The sequence below is a fragment of the Oncorhynchus clarkii genome, chromosome 24 (genome assembly GCF_045791955.1).
Source record: "Oncorhynchus clarkii lewisi isolate Uvic-CL-2024 chromosome 24, UVic_Ocla_1.0, whole genome shotgun sequence".
Classification (NCBI taxonomy): domain Eukaryota; kingdom Metazoa; phylum Chordata; class Actinopteri; order Salmoniformes; family Salmonidae; genus Oncorhynchus; species Oncorhynchus clarkii.
Genome location: NC_092170.1, coordinates 5,388,936 through 5,407,156, shown reverse-complemented (window position 1 = coordinate 5,407,156; position 18,221 = coordinate 5,388,936). Strand labels below are relative to the sequence as shown.

Sequence of the window (18,221 nt, the reverse complement as noted above, 5' to 3'; positions counted from 1 at the left end):
AAACTAGGAGACAGGATGAAGGGAAAGGGGAGAGAGAAAGGGAATTAAAAAAGGGATCAAAAAGGGTAAATCTCCCTTCTTTCTACAAAATACACCAATGAAGTCCTGGGAGCACCCTGAGACACTGTACCACAGCTTTAACTTCTCAGTCTAGCCAATAGCACTCACTATACTTTACTCAACCAACTGTCAACCTGGCCCTGGTGTCTCATTTCCCCTGATATGAACTGGACTTTGTGAGCAGGGGCACAGACAAACAGAAGACTGTGGTAGACAGTTACAATATTGGTTGGGTTAGCCAGAGATTAGCGGTCAATGGTAGCGTGGATGACTTTGTGAGTGTAAACAACGCTTTCCTTCGTAGTGTGTCTGTGTGTGTAGGATTTGGTTAAACCGGAGTTGTCCGATGGGATAGGTGGAGGTACAGATGGTGTGTGCATAGTAAGGTCTTCCAAAGGCCCTCTGAAAGTTAACTTTCGGTCGCTCTAGGCCACACAATAGTCTATATGCCTGTATGCGTGTCCTATGCATCCTGAGCAGACAGTTAAACACCACACGCACTGTGTGGATGATGTTAACAGAGTAACAGGCTAATGTGATTCTGGTATTTCTCACCACACAGAGGAAGTACTGCACAGACCTGGCCCCTCCCTCAAAAGGTTTAGGGCAGCAGGTAGCCTAGCGGGTTAGACCGTTGGGCCAGTAACCGAAAGGTTTCTGGTTCAAATAACCGAGCCGACAAGGTGAAAAAAAAAATCTAAAGATGTCTCCTCGAACAAGGCACTTAACCCCAATTTGTTTCAGGGGCGCCAAAATACTACGGGTGAACCTGCAAAAAAAGACATTTCGCTGCACGTATCCGGTGTACGTAACAATAAATCGTATTTTTTTCTTTCTTGTTTTTGCCATGAAACCTCCCCATGCATGTTTTAAAGTGCTGCACGGCAGGGATTCAGCGTGTGTGTGTGTGTGCGTGCATGTGTCCGCGTGTCCTGTAAAAGAGGAACACTCGTGTAATAAGAGCTGAAGGGTGTGCTCTCCTTTCCAAAGCAACTGCACATGTGCCTTTCGTCTGACACGCGCGCACAAGCCCACCGAGTCAATGAATAGAAGGGAAGGAGGCAGGCTACCAGGTGAGGTGTTTGTGGAAGATACGGCTTTTGTCAACCTAAGCATTTCGAAACACACAGAGCCCCCCCCCCCCCCCTTCGCTGAAGTAGAGGTCACTGCTCTCCTCCTCTCCTCTCAGCGGAGCGGCACGTTCAGCAGGCAAAACAAAGCGGCCTCCAGCGTCACACACATTGCTGAGTCTAATCAAGTAAGACCACAATACAGCAGCCCCCCCCCCCCACCCCGTGCTTCACTGAGTGGTTATGTGATACTGTGGAGCCGTGGGAATGGTCTCCATCCTTAAGAGAGAGAAGAGAAAGAGAGAAAGAGAAAGAGAAAGAGAAGGGGAGCGAGAGGGAGGGAGGTGGAAAGACAGAGAGAGAAAGAGTTGGATAGGTGGTGCATGGACGAGACGGAGGAGAACGAGGAGAGGAAGACAGATAGGTAGAGAGAGAGAGAAAAAAAAGGAGGCCTCAAAAAAGAAGTGCGAGGTCATTTCTCCGCCAAAGCTCTGTGATTCATTCTGATGATGAAACTCAACAATGGATGACTGAAATCTCTAGCAGACAGCTAACGCATGTTCGGAGCGAGCGCAGAGGCCACTCCTCTGAGACAAAGTGACCGCAGTTTAAAAGAACAACAGCTAAGTTACAAAACACTATAGAATAAAAGAGACTGTCGCTGCAGAGATTGTAATGATCATTTCTAAAGACAATCAAGGTCTGTAGGGGGAGAGGGAACGAAGGACGAGGAAAGGTCAGACCTACAGTACATTTTGGCCGATCCTCCAGCCTACATTTCCTGTCTGTTCCATCATTGACCATTTGGGACATTGGGATGTAGCCTCTTTCCGTATGATACACAGTGGGGGAGGGGAGAGCGGGGAATATGGACTGAGACCTACTTAGGCCTACAGTGGGCAGAGAGAGAGGAGAGCAGCCCCAGGGTCAGAGGGGAAAGGGGAATAGGACAGTCACACACATCAGTGGGCAGTGCCAGGGTAGCCTGAGGGTCAGATGGGGAAAGGCAGGAAGTGTGTCACTAACAGGAGAAGCACTTCCACCATGGGGGGGAGAGCAGGGCAGCCACAGCCCCAGGGGACAGGATCACTCACAACACACTAAGGGTTAACGGCCTATACGGTAGACACATCACTCCTAATACACTCACAGACCCCAACACAAAAGCATGTGTGATCCCATACAGTGGGCTTTGCAAACAGTGTAAATTCATCCTAACTGAAATGATCACACAAGGCTTGGGGTGGTCCCTAAATAGCCCTCCAATAGGACAACTATCCTATCAAAATCCATGACCTTCTCTGAACCAAAAATGAAAATCATCCCCTCTCTCCACCTATGCATTCTAACCCCTTGTGCTGTCCCGGTCCCTGTCCCTCGTCTTCCTCCCTCCTCCTGGGGGACGAGTCGCTCCATCTCTCCTCCAGTCATGTCCAACTCCAGGCGGTGGGTGGGCGGCAACACCGGCAGTGATGGTGGGATGGAATTTGCGTCTTTTAACTCCATTAGTTCCGCCTCAGCCTGGGGCCTGTAGATTATGACTAATTAAGCAGCTTAACGTGGCTTAAAACCGCCACACAGAAAGGAGAAGAGCCTTATCTGTCAACCTGCTCAAAAGATTTCTTCCTTTTCTTCCAGTGGCAAACTACACAAATTCACTCTGCGTGTCCTTTATATGCCAAGGAGATTAGCTTCATGCAGAGGCGTCGGAGAGGGCAGACACTTCTACGAGACAACAGGAGGCGTGGATGTGCGCAACATGGCGGATCGTCCCTAGCAACCTCCCGCTTACCAATAGCGGTCTTCCTAATAGCATCTCCTTTATCATGTCATATTTGACAACCAAGGCTGAGGCTACTACTCACCCCCAAAAGTTGTTAACCTTTGACACTGGAGATGCATGCAGTTTGTGTCGTTATGAGACACGGAACGTGTCACTAGGGAGCTCGGGCGGTGCTACTGGTAATTAGCTGGTTAGTGGTGGTTAAACAGCAGCCCAGTGTGGTTGGACGCCATATTTCACCCTGGAGCCGTGGCGGGGGGGGGGGGGGGGGGGGGGGGGGTTCACTTCAGCGTGTTTGCCATGCCAGAGCTCCTTCAGGCCAGCTAGGAAGTTAAAACATGTACACACACACACTTGCCTAAACACAAGTACTACCTCCATCACCGAGACAGAATGTTACATCATCAATGTGATTACACACCACTGGGCCAGGCAAGATTGCCACCGCCTCAGAAACTGGTCTGTCCTATTAACAGCCTTTTTATCTACTTCCCCAGAGTCAGAGGAACTTGTGGATACCATGTTATGTCACTGTCCAGCATGAAGAAAGTTATAAGTAGTTTCGCTATCCAATGCTAACTAGCATTACCCATAGCGCAATGACTGGAAGTCTATCTCCCGACATGCTAAAAACAGTATCCGCTAGTTCACCTGACACTGGTGAAGTTGATAAAGGGCCTCATTGGCAAAAATCCCGAAGTATCCCTAAAACCGTAGTTCAACATTCGCTGATCGGGATTAGAAGACAAGAGTTAGTATGACTGATGAGTAGACTGTAGAAATCCAGAAGTTCATCTGGGACGCTCCATTTCAACCTCTCACATGGAAGAGTTTCCCGCCGCGGAGAGAAGAGAAGAAATGTCCCAGAGAGATATTTGGCTGAACGAGACAAAAACTAAAAACACCACACAGGCCCACCTACAAAAAAAAAGGTAGAAATAAAACAAGGCGAGGTGGGAATGAGAGTGAATGAGATCGAGATAAAAAAAACTAGAGAGGGGAAAGGGAGAGAGCAGAAGAAAGGAATGAGGCAGAGATGGTGTCAGAGGCTGACGGATGTGGAAAAGAGAAAGAGGGACGTGGAGGGGATAGAGAAAGATCATATCTGATAGGAGGGATTTGCCCATTGCTGGAACAGTAATTCACTAAAGCCATTCTACTGAAGCCCATCAGTCCCGATCTGGCGCCAGATTAAACGACAAAACCCCATCCCTCCCTTGTCCTCCACCTTGTCTTTTTGAGCTGAATTTGGGAGACCTCTTAACACGCACATCTAGGAGATAGAAATAATAGCGCGGTGTCCAATCCTATGATTTCCACCCCAATATTCAACACACCGATGATGATAATAATGATGTGCGTGTATGTGCGTGGGTGAGATCTGAAGGTTCGCCGTGTAGAATCAGTTCCCCTCGCGTTCCTTCCCTCGCCCTTTTTCAGTTTGTGTCCTGCCCCGCAGGCTTTCACAGCATCCCTCCGTTCACTCAAACTACCTCCCAGTCAGTCACTCTCCCTCGCACTTTCTGTAGATCTCTCTCTCCACACACGCTGCAGGAAACTGTCGTGCCCCAGCTGTGATTACGTTGCATTATTTACCACAGTACATCAGCCAGCCAGCCCCTAGAGTAAAGCCCCACAGCCTCCTACAGCAGTCTGAGCCATCAACATCCCCTGCAGCATGCAAAACAACCCCCCACCCTCCAAAACAACTCAACAGAAAATAGATGATAAAATAACAACAGGCAGACCTAGCTGTGCAGTCGTGGAAGCAGAGAAATGTCGTCATGGAAGGAGTGAGACAACGACCGGCACATCCTAAGCATGCTTTTCAAGGCATATCCGAACCTCGTCTCCATTGCTAACATATACTAACTCGAACCCTCCACTAAGAACAAATAGTGTACTTGCCCTTCATTTTGTATTATTTGCCATGGCCATTAGTCATCACTGCTCCTCTGGGCCATAGAGGTCAGGGTTTAGAGGTCATAGGATCCCAGTAAGAACCAGAGGGTCTTGCACAAAACGCCAATGCTCATTACGCCAAACATCACTACACACACATACACACACCAGCCAAAACAGTTTGGTAGAGTGTTTGCATATATTATGATGACATTTTGCAGTTTTTGTTCATTTTGGACTGGAGTTTTTATTTTTTATTTTTTTTGGGGGGGGGGGGGGGGGGGGGGGTTTTCATGCATTTTCCCATTTAGAAATACTGCACCATCTACTGTAAAATTGCTCGGCTAAGATCTCCTCTGCAAAAACATCAAAATAAAAGACAGATTTCTTGAGTTATCTGAGATTAATTCGGACTATTTTGAGGCTCAAAATGGACAAAGTACTATTGCGGCTTTTATCTCGTTTTTAAAGTGAATGTCTTTTAAGTGAGTATGCGAGCACACTCGTTCGGTTCGCCTAGCAGACTTCGGCTACCCACCAGCCAAACTGAAGCATGCTAACACCTTTAGAGTGCAGCCCAAACCTGACAAACTAAGCAACAGTGAGCTGCTCCTCCCCCTCCACCACCACCACTTCCCGCCCTTACTCCGGAATTACATCCCGAACCATTGAGGACTGTCTCCAACAAACTCTGACCCCCAGGGATGGCGGGGAGAGGCCCCATGGATGTGTTATTGGGCTCAGTGCTCCATACATTGGATGTGTGTGTACTCAGCATTGCACAATTTTCCAGAAACTGCTCTGCTATGGCAACATAGTGGGACTTTCTGGTAGAGGGCACTACAGGATGTAGAGATGACATAGCATGAGTATGTAACTACGTGCACTCAATGGCCCTCAAACCATCATAGAAGTGTAAAACTGAGTGTATGTGCACTAATGTAATATTCAGGAAATCTCTGGTTCAAGGGCAGGCTAGTCACAGAACGCATGACTATAAAAACCTCCACACAAACAGGCAACTGTCCTACACACAAAGCAACGTCACAAACTAGACCCGTTCATGTCAACACCCCCATGCAGATTAAGCGAGAGCCTCATCTCTCCACCTCCCTCTCTCTTTTTGTCACACCCTCCCATCGTCAAACCAGTCAGTCACAGTGGAATAGAACAGGGCCTAGCGCATCCCAACCAGACGGACAGCATTCTGAACTGCCTTTTACCTAATTGGGTGACGAGGCCTCCATTGTGTTCCCCTGACTGATCCAAGTCATGGTGTGGAATCTTGCTAGCACTCTGAGCATGCTCCCTCCACATTTCAAAACAACCGCCCCACAGAAATGTTTTCAATCTTCAGCCATGTTTCCCCCTTTCATCTCCATGACTTATGACATACAGCACATGACAATCAATGGTGGAAAATAACCTCAAATAGAGAGTCAACATGGAGTTCTGGTCATTTTCCTTCTTTGAACCAGACAACGAGTACGTTTACATGCACACTAATAATTCAATAAATTGATTATGTCAGTAGGCTGAGTACGGCATTAACTCATTCTGCTTATCAAAATTAGGTTGTATTTGTCACATAAACGTGTGTAGCAGATGTTATTGTGGGTGTAGCAAAACGATTGTGTTCTAGCTCCAACAGTGCGGTAATGTCTAACACACACAATCTAAACTAAAGGAATTAAGCATTTATACATCTTTGGATGAGCAATGTCAGAGCGTCACAGACTAAGATACAGTAGAATAGAATACAGCACACACACACACACACACACAGAGTAATGCAAAATATGTCAACATTAAAGTGACTAGTGTTCAAATTATTAAAGTGGCCAGTTATTTCAAGTCTAGGTATATAGGGCAGCAGCCTCTAATGTGCTAGATGACTATGTAACAGTCTGATGGCCTTGAGATCAAAGCTGTTTTTCAGTCTCTCAGTCCCAGCTTTGATGCACCTGTACTGACCTCGCCTTCTGGATGATAGCGGGGTGATCAGGCAGTGGCTCGGGTGGTTGTTGTCCTTGGTGATCTTTTTGGCCTTCCTGTGTCATTGGGTGCTGTAGATGTCTTGGGGGGAAGGTAGTTTACCCCCGGTGTGCGTTGGGCAGACTGCACCACCCTCTGGAGAGCCCTGCGGTTGTGGGCAGTGCAGTTGCCGTACCAGGCGGTGATACAGCCCGACAGGATGCTCTCGATTGTACATCTGTAAAAGTTTGTGAGGGTTTTAGTTTTTTTAATTTCTTCAGCCTCCTGAGGTTGAAGAGGTGCTGTTGCGCTTTCTTCCCCACACTGTCTGTGTGGGTGGACCATTTCAGTTTGTCAGTGATGTGCACGCCGAGGAACTTGAAGCTTTCCACCTTCTCTACTGCGGACCCGTAGCTGTGGATAGGGGGGTGCTCCCTGAAGTCCACAATCAGCACCTTTGTTTTGTTGACGTTGGGTGACAGGTTATTTTCCTGGCACCACACTCCCAGGGCCCTCCCCTCCTCCCTGTAGGCTGTCTCGTCATTGTTGGTAAATCAGGCCTACTACGGTTGTGTGGTCTGCAAACTTGATGATTGAGTTGGAGCCGTTCGTGGCCACGCAGTCTTGGGTGAACAAGGAGTACAGCAAGGGGCTGAGAACGCATCCTTGTGGGTCCCCAGTGTTGAGGATCAGCAAAGTGGAGGTGTTTCCTACCTTCACCACCTGGGGACAGCCCGTTAGGAAGTCCAGGACCAAGTTGCACAGGGCATGGTTCAGACCCAGAGCCTCAAGCTTAATGATGAGCTATGGTCGAATGGTACTATGATATTGAATTCTGAGCTCTAGTCAATGAACAGCATTCGTATGTAGGTATTCCTCTTGTCCAGATGGGATAGGGCGTGGTGATTGCATCGTCTGTGGATCTATTGGGGTGGTAAGCAAATTGAAGTGGGCCTAGGGTATCAGGTAAGGTAGAGGTGATATGATCCTTGACTAGTCTCAAAGCACTTCATGATGACAGAAGTAAGTGCTTCAAGGCGAGAGTCTTTTAGTTCAGTTACCTTTGCATTATTGGGTACAGGAACAATGGTGCACATCTTGAAGTGTGTAGGGACAGCAGATAGGGATAGGGAGAGATTGAATATGTCCGTAAACACTCCAGCCATCTGGTCTGTGCATGCTCTGAGGACGTGGCTAGGGATGCCGTCTGGGCCAGCAGTCCTTCGAGGGTTAACACGGAGAAGGAGAGTCCACAGTCCTTGGCACCGTCAGTGGCACGGTGTTATCCTCAAAGTGGACGAAGGTGTTTAGCTTGTCCGGAAGCAAGACGGTGTACGCGACATGGCCGATTTTCCCTTTGTAGTCGTTGATTATCTGTAGATCCTGCCACATACGTCTCATGTCTGAGCCGTTGAATTGTGACTCCACTTTGTCTCTATACTGATGTTTCTCCTGTTTGTGTTTGATTACCTTACAGAGGGAATAACTACACTGTTTGTGTTCGCCCATATTCCCAGTCACCTTGCCATGGTTAAATGTGATGGTTTGTGCTTTCAGTTTTGCATGAATGCCTCTATCAATGCAGGGTTTCTGGTTAGTGTAGGTTTTAATGGTCACAGTGGGTACAACATCTCCAATACACGTCCAGATAGACGAATACACTGATACAGTGACTGAGTTTACATTGTTCGCGGAGGCATATCCCAGTCAGCGTGATTAAAACAATCGAAGCATGGATTCCGATTGGTCAGACCAGCATTGAATAGTCCTTAGCACGTGTACTTCCCGTTTGAGTTTCTGCCTATAGGAAGGGAGGAGCAAAATTAAGTCGTGATCAGATTTGACGAAGAGAGGGTGGCGGAGGGCCTTGTAGGCATCCCGGAAGTTGGAGTAGCAGTGGTCGAGTGTTTAGCAGCGCGAGTACTACAGTCAATGTGTTGATAGAACTTCGGTAATGTTTTAATCAAATTTGCTTTGTTAAAATCCCCAGCTACAATAAATGCAGCCTCAGGATATGTGGTTTCCAGTTTGCATGAAGTACAGTGAAATTATTTGAGGGACATTGTGGTTTCAGCTTGACAGGGAATATACACGGCTGTGACTATAACCGACAAGAATCCTCTTGGGAAGGTAATACGGTCGGCATTTGATTGTGAGTTATTCTAGGTCGGGTGAACAAAAGGACTTGAGTTACTGTATGTTACCACAATCACACCATGAGTAGATAATCATGAAACATACACCCCTGCCTTTCTTCTTCTTCCCCGAGAGTTCTTAATTTCTGTCTGCGCGATGAACTGAGAACCTAGCTGGCTGTATGGACGGGGACAGTATATCCCGAGATAGCCATGTATCCGCGAAACAGAGTGTGTTACAATCCCTGATGTCTCTCTGGAAGGAAATCCTCGCCCTGAGCTCGTCAACTTTATTATCCAGAGACTGAACATTAGCGAGTAATATACTCGGAAGCGGTGGGTGGTGTGCACGCCTCCCGGGTCAGACTAAAAGTCCCCTACGAATACCTCTTTTCCACCGGCGGTGTTTTGGAACAGCCTCTGGAATCAGTTCAATTGCCCTGGGGGGTACGAACAAAGGATCCGATTCGGGAAAGTCTGGTGAGTTACCGCTGCTCTGATATCCAAAAGTTCTTCCCGGCTGTATATAATAACAAAAAAGGTCCTGGGCTAATAATGTAAGAAATAACTCCAACGTTTCCTAAGAGCTAGAGGCATGGCAGCCCTATCCGTCAGCGCCATTTAATCAGCATAAAGGTCAAAATTGAAATAAGCACACGCAGATTAAAACCGGTTTTTCTGAGCAACCTTACAAATTCTTAGGACATGTAACTCCTTTTAAATCAGAGCTCCAGCCTCCCTCTTTTGCGCAAGTGAAATGAGTTCTGAAAAACTGAACGTATGCATCTTAGAAATAGCTCACATAACTTGATATATGTCCAAACTCAGAAACAAATAGGTCTCCCTTAAATAACATGGTCGCTGTGGTATAACATTTATTTTGAGTGCCATCAAGTAGCCTGATTTCAGACGTGTCCATGTAAAACAGGATGAAATCGTTCAGGCAAAGGACGTAAACATTTAAAAATCAAACTAGCTACTATATTCATCTGACTATCCACAATAAATCACATTACTGTGCGCATGTAACCGTACCCAATGCCTATATCTGAGTTGTAGTTCAACTAGGTGCCCTCCCCGGCATGGGGTTGAACTCCAATGATGAACCACTTGCAATAAACGGTCCTGCCCTTATCTGCCTTTAGTCTTTGACCTAGAATCTACTCACTAATGTAATGTCTTTCTTGCTCTTATCATCCAAGTCACAATTTCTTCAGTTTTCACAGGGCTGTTACAAAATGGTGGAGCTCAAAATCCTCTAAACTACAAAAGGAAATGAGCTGTGATGTAAGAGCTTTGGACCCTGGGAGTCCTGCTGCATCCTGGGGAATCAGGGTGCCGAAAGATAATTTCCCCTCGATTGATGATCCACATCACCTCCCCAAACCCACAGCTAGCCTAAAGCATAGGCCTTTTGGGGTTACTACCTTGGGGTAATAATGGATTTGATGTGACTGAATGTGTTGCTTGTTGCCACGATATTGGCATCTCACAGCGATCATTCGAAATGTCTTCTTGGCCATATCAACAAAGAAGAGACTTCTTTGCACAGATTAGCCTGAGAGACACTAAAGCGCGAGGGCAAGAGGGGAGAAAGGGGACAGTGATAGGAAAGAGACGGGAGAGAGAAGAGAGACCGTGTGAAGCGGTCGTAGTCGAGCGGCTCATGACTCCTGTCCTGGGAGCGCCTCATCCATCTTCTGTGCGGCGGCGCTTGCGGTTTTATGGCCGTTTCCCCAGATGGATAACACTGACATCATTAGCTAAGTGGTGGCGAGATGACAGGCCGATCGATAACACCGGGCCAAGTCATCCTTAAGCAGAGGCCCGCAAGCCCTGGCCTGGACCCAGGCAAGATAAGGGACGTGTCGGCCGTTATATTAAAGAATGGCTATGAACATCCACCTTCTCTTATCCACGGTCATGTAATAGTTATAACAACTCTGAGCGATAGGTTATGGAGCAGTAAGATGGTGGGGGAAGGTAAAGAGGGGTCAGTGGTAAAGAGGGGTCAGTGGTGAGGGTGTGTGTGTGTGTGTGTGTGTGTAATGGGTCGGGGCCAGTGTCACCTGTGCTATCAATCTAGATGTCCTTGTGATTGCTATAAATAAATCATAATTTCAGCTTTCAAGACTTTGTTGACAACACTCCCTGGGTCTCTGTGCTCGGAGTTTAAATTCACTAGGTAAACAAATAAAAAAATAACAGATCTTCAAGTAGGTAATAATTTGGAAGGTAAAAGTACCTTAAGCAAGCTTCCAGTTGGAAATTGATCCTCACATGCCATCCCTACCTGCAAAATGTTATTTTTTGTGTGTGCACTTAATATTCTGTGAGCGTGCACGCACAAATACATGTGTACGGGGAAATTCCACGATAACTTACTTTTACACTTTGAAAATGTATGCCAAGCAAAAACTTCTGATTCAAAAGATGAACAAACGATACACCTACAGCGCATTCGGAAATTATTCAGACCCATTGACTTTTTCCAAATGTTGTATGTTACAGGCTTATTCTAAAAATGATACAATTATCCCCCCCCCCCCCCCCCGCCTCAATCTACACACAATACCCCATAATGATTAAGCAAAAACAGTTTTTTAGAAAACTGATATTTCACATTTACATACGTCTTCAGGCCCTTTAATCAGTACTTTGTTGAAGCACCTTCGGCAGCAATTACAGCCTGGAGTCTTCTTGGGTATGAGGCTACAAGCTTGGCACACCTGTATTTGGAGAGTTTCTCCCATTCTTCTCTGCAGATCCTCTCAAGCTCTGTCAGGTTGGATGGGGAGCGTTGCTGCACAGCTATTTTCAGGTCTCTCCAGAGATGTTCGATTGGGTTCAAGTCCGGGCTTTGGCTGGGCCAATCAAGGACAGTCAGAGAATTGTCCCAAAGCCACTCCTGTATTGTCTTGGCTGTGTGCTTAGGAGCGGCAGGTAGCCTAGTGGTTAGAGTGTTGGGCCAGTAACCGAAAAGTTGCTGGATCGATTCCCCGAACTGACAAAGTAAACAAATCTGTTATTCTGCCCCTGAACAAGGCAGTTTACCCACTGTTCGCGGGTAGTCCATTGTAAATACGAATTTGTTCTTAACTGACTTGCCTAGTTAAATAAATAAAAAGAGGGTCATTATCCTGTTGGAAGGTGAACCATTGCCCCAGTCTGAGGTCCTGAGGGCTCCGGAGCAGGTTTTAATTAGAGGTTGACCGATTAATCGGAATTGCCGATTAATTAAGGCCGATTTCAAGTTTCATAACAATCGGTAATCTGCATTTTTGGACACCGATTATGGCCGATTACATTGCACTCCACGAGGAGACTGCGCGGCAGACTGACTACCTGTTATGCGAGTGCAGCAAGGAGCCAAGGTAAGGTGCTAGCTAGCATTAAACTTATCTTATAAAAAAACAAATTAATCTTAACATAATCACTAGTTAACTACACATGGTTGATGATATTACTAGTTTATCTAGTTTGTCCTGCATTGCATATAATCGATGCGGTGCCTGTTAATCTATCATTGAGTCACAGCCTACTTCGCCAAATGGGTGATTTAACAAGCGCATTTGCGAAAAAAAGCACTGCCGTTGCACCAATGTGTACCTAACCATAAACATCAATGCCTTAAAATCAATACACAAGTATATATCTTTAATCCAGCATATTTAGTTAATATTGCCTGCTAACACCAATTTATTTTAACTACGGAAATTGTCACTTCTCTTGCGTTCTGTGTAACAGAGTCAGGGTATATGCAGCAGTTTGGGCCGCCTGGCTCGTTGCGAACTGTGTGAAGACTATTTCTTCCTAACAAAGACAGCCAACATCGCCAAACGGGGGATGATTTAACAAAAGAGCATTTGCGAAAAAAGCACAATCGTTGCACGACTGTACCTAACCATAAACATCAATGCCTTTCTTAAAATCAATACACAGAAGTATATATATTTTTTAAAACCTGCATATTTTGTTAAAATAAATTCATGTTAGCAGACAATATTAACTAGGCAAATTGTGTCACGTCACTTGCGTTCATTCCACGCAAAGTCAGGGTATTTGCAACAGCTTGGGCCGCCTGGCTCGTTGCAAACTAATTTGCCAGAATTTTACATAATTATGACATAACATTGAAGGTTGTGCAATGTAACAGCAATATTTAGACTTATGGATGCCATCCATTAGATAAAATACGGAACGGTTCCGTATTTCACTAAAATAATAAACGTTTTGTTTTTGAAAATGATAGCTCTGGATTTGACCATATTAATGACCTAAGGCTCGTATTTCTGTGTATTATTATATTATAATTAAGTTGACTGAGCGGTGGTAGGCAGCAGCAGGCTCGTAAGCATTCATTCAAACAGCACTTCCCTACGTTTGCCAGCAGCTCTTCGCAATGCTTCAAGCATTACGCTATTTAGGACTTCAAGCCTATCAACTCCCGAGATTAGGCTGGCAATACTAAAGTACCTATTAGAACATCTAATAGTCAAAGGTATGTGAAATACAAATGGTACAGAAAGAAATAGTCCTATAATAACTACAACCTAAAACTTCTAACCTGGGAATATTGAAGACTCATGTTAAAAAGGAACCACCGGCTTTCATATGTTCTCATGTTCTGAGCAAGGAACTTAAACATTAGCTTTCTTACGTGGCACATATTGCACTTTTACTTTCTTCACTTCGTTTTTGCATTATTTAAACAAAATTGAACATGTTCAATTATTTGAGACTAAATTGATTTTATTGATGTACTATATTAAGTTAAAATAAAATAGTTCATTGTTCATTCAGTATTGTTGTAATTGTCATTATTACACACACACACACACACACACACACACACACACGTAATTTAAAAAAATGGTCAGATTAATCGGTATCTGCTTTTTTTGGTCCTGATTGTGGAGATGGAAGAACCTTCCAGAAGGACAACCATCTCTGCAGCACTCCACCAGAGGAACTCTGGAGCTCTGTCTGAGTCACCATCAGGTTCTTGGTCACCTCCCTGACCAAGGCTCTTCTCCCCCGATTGCTCAGTTTGGCCAGGAAGCCAGCTCTAAGAAGAGTCTTGGTGGTTCCGAACTTCTTCCATTTAAGAATGACGGAGGCCACTGTGTTCTTGGGGACCTTCAATTATGCAGACATGTTTGGTACCCTTCCTCAGATTTGTGCCTCGACACTATCCTGTCTCGGAACTCTACGGACAATTCCTTTGACCTCGTGGCTTGGTTTTTGCTCTGACATGCACTGCCAACTGTTGAACCTTATATAGACAGGTGTGTGCCTTTTCAAATCATGTCCAACCAATTGAGTTTACCATGTGGACTCCAATCAATCTCAAGTCTATTCAGTGGAAACAGGATGCACCTGAGCTCCATTTCGAGTCTCATAGCAAAGAGTCTGAATACTTGTGTAAATAAGGTATTTGTTATTCATTTTAAATAAAATGTGCAAAAATTTCTAAAAATCTGTTTTTGCTTTAACATTATGGGGTTGTTTGTGGGTTGGTGAGAATTTTTTATTTTATTTAATTCATTTTAGAATAAGGCTGTAACGTAACAAAACGTGGACAAAGTCAAGGGGTCTGAAGAATTTCTGAATGCACTGTATATGCAGACGTCTACCTTCCAACAATTGCCACTGAACATTTTACTAAAACACATTTACTTGAGGAATAGTGCAGATGCAAAGTTTGGTAACTGAATGACCGTAAAATCTCCCTCCATTTTTTTATGTGAGCACGTTTTTCCTAAAACTTAAATATCTACTCCGAACTAAGATTCAAAGATGTCTGCCGAAAGAATGGGGCATCAGCTATGACATGACACCTCGAGTAAAAATACATTAAAAAAAATCTTATTTTAAACTACAGTAAGTGAAGTGCATCAACACCCAGTAATAGCATGAAGATAACATAATGACATCATGGGTCCTTCATCTGTATTATACAGAAAAGCATAATTACACTCAACAAAAATAGAAACGCTACATGTAAAGTGTTGGTCACATTTGTCATGAGCTTGAATAAAAGATCCCAGAAATGTTCCATGTCCACAAAAATCTTATTTCATGCACAAATATTTGTTACATCCCTGTTAGTGAGCATTTCTCCTTTGCCAAGATAATCCATCTACCTGACAGGTGTGGCAAATCAAGAAGCTGATTAAACAGCATGGTCATTACACAGGTGCACCTTGTGCTTGGGGCAAAACAGGGTGACTATAAACTGAGCAGTTGTGTCACACAACACAATGCCACAGATGCCTCATGTTTCAAAGGTAGGAACTGTAGGAATGTCCAACAGAGATGTTGCCAGAGAACACTGCCATGCTGGAGAAGTGTGCTCTTTACGGATTTGCTGATGTGAAAGTAGTGAACAGTGTGCCCAATGGTGGCGGTGGGGTTATGTTATGGGCAGGCATAAGCTACGGATAAAAAAAAACAATGGCATTTCTTCTATGGCAATTTGAATGCACAGAGATACAGTGATGAGATTGAGGCCCCTTGCTGTGCCATTCATCTGCCACCATCACCTAATTCAACATAATGCACGGCCCATGTCGCAAGTATCTGTACACAATTCCTGGAAGCTGAAAATGTCCCAGCTCTTCCATGGCCTGCATACTCAGACATGTCACCCATTGAGCATGTTTGAGATGCTCTGAATAGACACGTACAACAGCGTGTTCCAATTTGTTCCAAATCCCAGCAACTTCGCACAGTCATTGTAAAGGAGTGGGCCAACATTCCACAGGCCACAATGAACAGCCTGATCAACTCTATTGCGAAGGAGATGTGTCGCGCTGCATGAGGCAAACGGTGCTCACACATCAGACACTGACTGGTTTTCTGATCCACGCACCTTTCATGTTTTAAGGTATCTGTGACCAGATGCATATCTGTATTCCCAGTCATGTGAAATCCATCGATTAGGGCCTAATGAATTTATTTCAATTAACTGATTTCCTTATATGAACTGTCACTCAGTAAAATCTTTGACATTGTTGCATGTATATTATTGTTCAGTGTATGAATGTCATTCTCTTCATGGTGATATCCTGAATAGGTACACGAAGGTAGAAAAATGTAATATCCTCATGCTTGGGTATATTGGCTGTTATTCTAATGAGCTCTGCCCCCCTAACAAGACACAAATCTGTACCACTCATAGACGTCCAGGTTTCACAAGTTTGGGCATCAGAGTACAGCACAGTAGTAGAGTGCAGTACATTAGAGTAAAGAAAGGTAGAGTAGAGTTCAGTACAGCACAGTAACGTATAGTTAAACACAGTACAATAGGGTATATTACATTATACTGTGTGCTCTACTGTACTGTGCTCTATTGCAACTGTGGTTTGTGACTACTACACGCACCCTACTTTCAAACCACGCCAAACTGCTTCATGCCCCTAGGACCAGGCGATGCACAATGGGGGACCGTGTCTTTACCTCCCACACCTATGGAACGCCCTTCCAGATAATCTCAAAGCTGTTCGGACTGTTTGAGCTTTTAAAGGAGACTTTAAAAAAGAGGAACTGACACAGCACTGTCATATCATATTAAAAAAGTGGCAATATTTAACTTTATGGGCGACCCGACCAAAAATCCACATAGAAATGTCAGTAACCGATCTGTAATTCTCATTAAAAGCAAGTCTAAGGAGCGGTATATCTGTTCTATGTGCACTATTTCTATGTGTCCTGTTACTAAGTATTTCCATAACCATGGTAGATGTTACAATGATTTTCCACACTATACTAGCCTACTTTGTCACACACGGAAATGAGGCTAACTATTAGAATTTTAGCAACCCTGAAGCGGCAGAGCAATTTCTGCATAGTGTAGCTTTACCATCTTCATATACACCCTTGGGACGAATAGGCCGCTCCTATTTTTGCGACAAGCAAGCACATAGATATGCTAATTTTCATGATGTTTTCATACCTTCATAGAATGTCTTGAAATAACATCTAGTCGGGTATTTGTGAAAATCCTACAGTAATATGAATAGGGAATCCGCTGTGGGTTTGCGCAATTAAGACACTGCAGTAAACAAAAACTAAAAACTTGCCAGTCTTGTCCAGGGCTGCTCTACACAGACCGGTGCGCCATAACCAAATCACAGTTTGAGTACGCCCCTTATGCAAATAGGCCATGCCATACACGCATGTAACATTCAATTTGCAATTGCTGCTGCACTAGACTGGACTGTGTTTACAGGCAGCAGAACTTTGTTTAGAAAGCAGTAGCAAAAGTCACAAGAAGAAAGCCTAATGTTTTTTTGCGAATACATAAAATACCATGGGAGTCTTACTTCTGGTTAAATTTAAAGTCCCATTGATCAAACAACCAAAACAGTAGGCTCCATCTCCCTCGGTTGCCTATGCACAACAGCAACGATGTTAGCCTGAGCCAGATGAGAAAAAATGTGGCACGGGGGACGGTAGGTTAAGGGGGTTTAACTTTTTCGGTCAAAAATTGCATTGTGAATACAATGGGTAGTAGCAGCCTGCCCCGAGTCCAATAACAATCCACAGTTGAATGGGATTTACAGCTTGCCTGCCTGCTCATTTGATTGATGCCAAATACATTTTGAATGACAACTAAGAGGTATGCTAACAGTCGTTCAAGTTCGATTAAATGAGTAGCTTAGTGCGTCACATTTCTTGGGGAATTTTATTAGTCATGCATTGACTGCATCCATTTAATTCTGCCAAGAGTGCCTTACTCTAAGTAAAATGGAATTTTGAGTCAAATATAAACCACTTTAAAAACTCTTATGGAAGTTGGTTTTGAAACAAATTGCGAATTTGATCTTTAAGACCAGTACTACAATGACCTGTTTCTTTCATTTATGGAAAGTTGTTCAAATGGGATCAGTTCCACTTTAAGACTCATCTCCATAGGCTGGCCTAACCTTCCTCCTAGACTTTGTTTCTTCCATGTTGTGGTCAGATATATTTGCTTTGTTTTTTTAACGACTAGCATTAGCGGCTAACAAGATTTAAGCAGGACGTATCACATTTAACAAAGCAAGCTTTCAAGTACAAACCCCAACCCTTCCATGCAGCAATACCGGTATATTGGAAAATACGGTATACCGCCCAGCCCTATCAGACACAAGAGATATCTTATTGCCGATAGATACCTAGCACCTCCGCCCATGATTCTAGCCAGATGGCCACAACAAGATAACTAGTGTAGCTAGCAACATTATAATTAAATCTCAATGGATTAATTTAATGAAGCAGCTGCCGAGAACGTGTGAAGCTAGCTAACTAGGT

The 18,221-nt window shown here is 44.5% G+C and overlaps 1 protein-coding gene across 2 annotated transcripts in view; it reads right to left on the bottom strand.

The window, feature by feature from the left end:
- LOC139382295 (rho GTPase-activating protein 35-like) overlaps positions 1–18,221 on the bottom strand; it is a 107,074-nt gene that overhangs the window by 77,983 nt on the left and 10,870 nt on the right. The window lies entirely within an intron of this gene.